Here is a 3,617-nt window from a genome sequence, read left to right as displayed (position 1 = left end):
TTTAACTCCAAGACTTTCCATTTTTGTTGGACCCATCAAGTCCATGTGAACTAATTGGAGCACACGGTCGGTGGTAGCTGCATTTACCTTCTTGTGTGACATCCTACTTTGTTTTCCAATTTGACACGAACCTCACACTCTTTTTGACATTTCTTTCATCTTAGGTATTCCTCTTACCACTTCTATTTTGGACAGAGTAAATAATTCCTTGTGATTCACATGTCCAAGACGTTGATGCCAAAGATCTGCAAAGTAACTTTCATAGCTTTACCCTTCTTCTTAAGGCGATTAGGGCATTCTTGTGCTATGTGTCCAAAACCAGAACATTCAAAACATCGAACTTTATTCTCAGAATTTTTATTTTTTTGTTTGACACCGTTGTTGCTCACACTTGTGTTTGAACTCGCAGTATTCTTCTTTTTCACAAATGCTTTACTTTTCTCAAGTTTTTCAGCATTCAACTTGTTTGGCTTCCGAAAGAATTTATTAAACTTTTTGACGAACATGGCCAACATCTCAACATCTAAATCACCTTCATCATCAGACTCCTCTATACTTTGTTCAACTGTGGATAGGGCAATCCCTTTAGACTTCCTCGGTTTTGAAAGGCTGGACTCAAATGTTTGTAGATTTCCTACCAATTGTTCAACTTTCATAGAATCGATGTCCTTACTTTCCTCAATAGCTGTAACTTTCGCCTGAAACCTCTCTAGAAGAGACCTAAGGATCTTACGGACAATTCTGTTTTCAGGAATTTTCTCTCCTAGGTTGAAACTAGAGTTGACTATATCACTCAGCTTTGCATAAAGCTCATCAAATGTCTCATTCTCCTCCATACGTAGAGTTTCAAAACTAGTAGTCAACCTCTGAAGTTTAGAAAGTTTTACAGCCATAGTTCCTTCGTGAGTAGTTTCTAAGATCATCCAAGCTTCTTTTGCTATCTCACAAGTAGAGATTCTTCTAAATTCTTCCGAGGAAACACAACTAAAAATTGCATTTATTGCCTTGCTATTCCATCCAACTTTTTCATAGTCTGACCTATCCCATGACTCTATCAGTTTATCAGCAAGTTTATCATCCACCATGTACATTGGTGGACTCCAACCATTCACAACGGCAAACCATACTCGTTCATCTATAGACTTCAAGTAAGCTCTCATCCTAGCTTTCCAATATCCATAATTTGATCCATCTAGGATAGGAGGTCTAATAGATGATGGTCCATCTCTATGAAAATCCATGCCTATCTGATCTCTCTCAAAGGTGAGAGAACCTGCTCTGATACCAATTGAAAAAACCCTAGACACAAGTATCTATCTAAATACTAGGCAATGATATCACTCGTTCGCTTAAGTAAAAGTCTGTAGAAATATTAGGAACAAAAGCAGAGATGAACGCCAAGATTTTAATGTGGAAAAACCCAAACGGGAAAAAACCACGGATCCAAACTCGGATCAAAACCAATCACTAGTATAGTAGCAGTTACAAGACTGACTCACAAAACAACCCGTCGATCCAACCAACTTTGTTCCTCTCAGTCTTGCTCGCTAGAACCCATGATTCACTGCTTCTCGTGATTGAAGTCCAATCTCAGTAACCCTCGAGATTGATCTTTCGTCTCGATAGCCCTTAAGACGAAAGATTAAGTTTTGTAGATGAATGGATCCTTGTTAGTTGAAGAACCGATGTAGCCTCAAGAAGTCTCCTTCAATAATGCTTCTTCAACCACCCTCAAGATAAGGCATCACAATCCTTATATATGATCTCCAAGATAGAGCCAAATCCAAGTCTTATCCGTACTCACGAAACTCCAATTTTATCAAACTTCGTTGGTGCGTTCGAACGCGGCCCGGGTGCGTTCGAACGGCATGACTTAAACTCAGGTGTGTTCGAACGGGCCCGAGTGCGTTCGAACGCGACATCTTGAATTCTTTAGGTTGCGTTCGAACGCGTTTGTGAACGCAGCTCTCGGTCTGTGTGAACGCAGTATCCGCGTTCGAACGTGTTTGTGAACGCGACTCTCTGTCTGTGTGAATGTAGTACCTGCGTTCGAACGCGTTTGTGAACGCGGCTCTCTGTCTGTGTGAACACAGTACCCGCATTCGAACGTGTTTGTGAACGCGACTCTTTGTCTGTGTGAACACAGTACCCGCATTCGAACGCGTTTATGAACGCGACTCTTTGTCTGTGTGAACGCAATACCCGCGTTCAAACGCGTTTGTGAACGCAGCTCTTTGTCTGTGTAAACGCAGATTCCGCGTTCGAACGCGTTTGTGAACGCAGTGTGAACTCAACGGCTTTTCTCCAATAATTTTGCAATTCTTCAAACCAGAGATATTCTAGACTTGTGTAAAGCTCATATACATGAAAAAATGCACTTAGAATATTTTGTACACAATTGCCAACAAATAAAAACCTAACACAAAATTTTTTTGATGAATCTGTTAGGCTAAGGCTCTTTCCTTTTTCATTGAAGAAACAAGCAAGAGCTTGGTTGAATCACTTAGAGCCAAACTCAATCACCACTTGGAGAGATCTGAACTATAAATTTGTGTCCAAATTTTACCCTATGCCTAGAACAAACCAATATAGATTGGCCATCTCCACTTTCAAGCAGAAAGAGGAAGAGAAATTTCATGAGTCATGGGAAAGGTTCAAAGATCTTCAAATTAAGTGCCCTCATCATAATTTTGAAAAATGGTGGTTAGTCCAGTATTTCTAGAATGGTCTAACTGACACAAATCATATTCTGGTTGAGTCCATGAGCGGTGGGTCATTCATGGCTAAAAGCACACCTGAAGCTTGGGCTCTTTTTGAAAGAATAGCTGAAAATTCCCAACAATGGGATTTTAGTACTGAAAGTCGAGGGACGTCACAATCTAAGAGAGGAATATATGAAGTTCAACCTGATGTGAGTATAAATGCACGACTAAATAGTTTGTCTAGGAAAGTTGATTCCCTTGTGTTAAGTCAAACTATGAAACTTATAAATCAAGTGCAATCTGAAGTTTGTAGTGTTTGTGCTAGTCTCATGCACATTGCAATGGTTTGCCCTTCCTTAGGGTATCAAGATGGGTTCAATGAACAAGTGAATGCCCTAAATCAATTTAGAAAGCCATTCAATAGTCCTTACTCTGAAACATACAATCCAAATTGGCGAAATCACCCCAATTTTTCTTGGAGGCCACAGCAGCCTCAAATAAACCAAGGAGGACCTCCAGGATTTAACCAATTTCGTCCTCCTACTCAGCCTGTCTCTTATGCCCCTCCTCTTATTCAATCAGTTATAGTACCTCAGTAACAACCATCCAACTTCGAAGCGATGATAGAGAAATTTATCATTGGAACTAGTGCTAATTTGCAAAGAATAGAAGCTACAAATATACAAAATTCTCAAGCCATTTCTCAGCTTCAACATCAAATGGGTCAATTAGCATTTAAGGTTAGTACGAGAGAACAAGGAAAATTTCCTAGTCAACCCATTCCTAACCCAAAGGGCCAATATGAGGTTAGCCAACCATCCACCTCAATGTGCACAACGAACAAGTTCAATCAGTCATTACCCTTCGGTCTAGAAAACTATTCAACAATAAGGTTGAAGTGCCAAATCATAAAAA

The 3,617-nt window shown here is 39.9% G+C and overlaps 1 non-coding gene across 1 annotated transcript; it reads right to left on the bottom strand.

The window, feature by feature from the left end:
• Positions 1-2,584: 2,584 nt before the first annotated feature.
• Positions 2,585-2,691, bottom strand: LOC140783104 (small nucleolar RNA R71). Its single transcript, XR_012108057.1, has one exon. It is a non-coding gene; the product is annotated as a small nucleolar RNA R71 (small nucleolar RNA).
• Between the last annotated feature and the right edge of the window lie 926 nt (positions 2,692-3,617).

This window comes from Typha latifolia, chromosome 2, assembly GCF_019914945.1.
Source record: "Typha latifolia isolate L0001 chromosome 2, TyphaL0001v2, whole genome shotgun sequence".
Lineage (NCBI taxonomy): Eukaryota > Viridiplantae > Streptophyta > Magnoliopsida > Poales > Typhaceae > Typha > Typha latifolia.
This window is presented reverse-complemented; position numbering and strand designations above follow the sequence as displayed.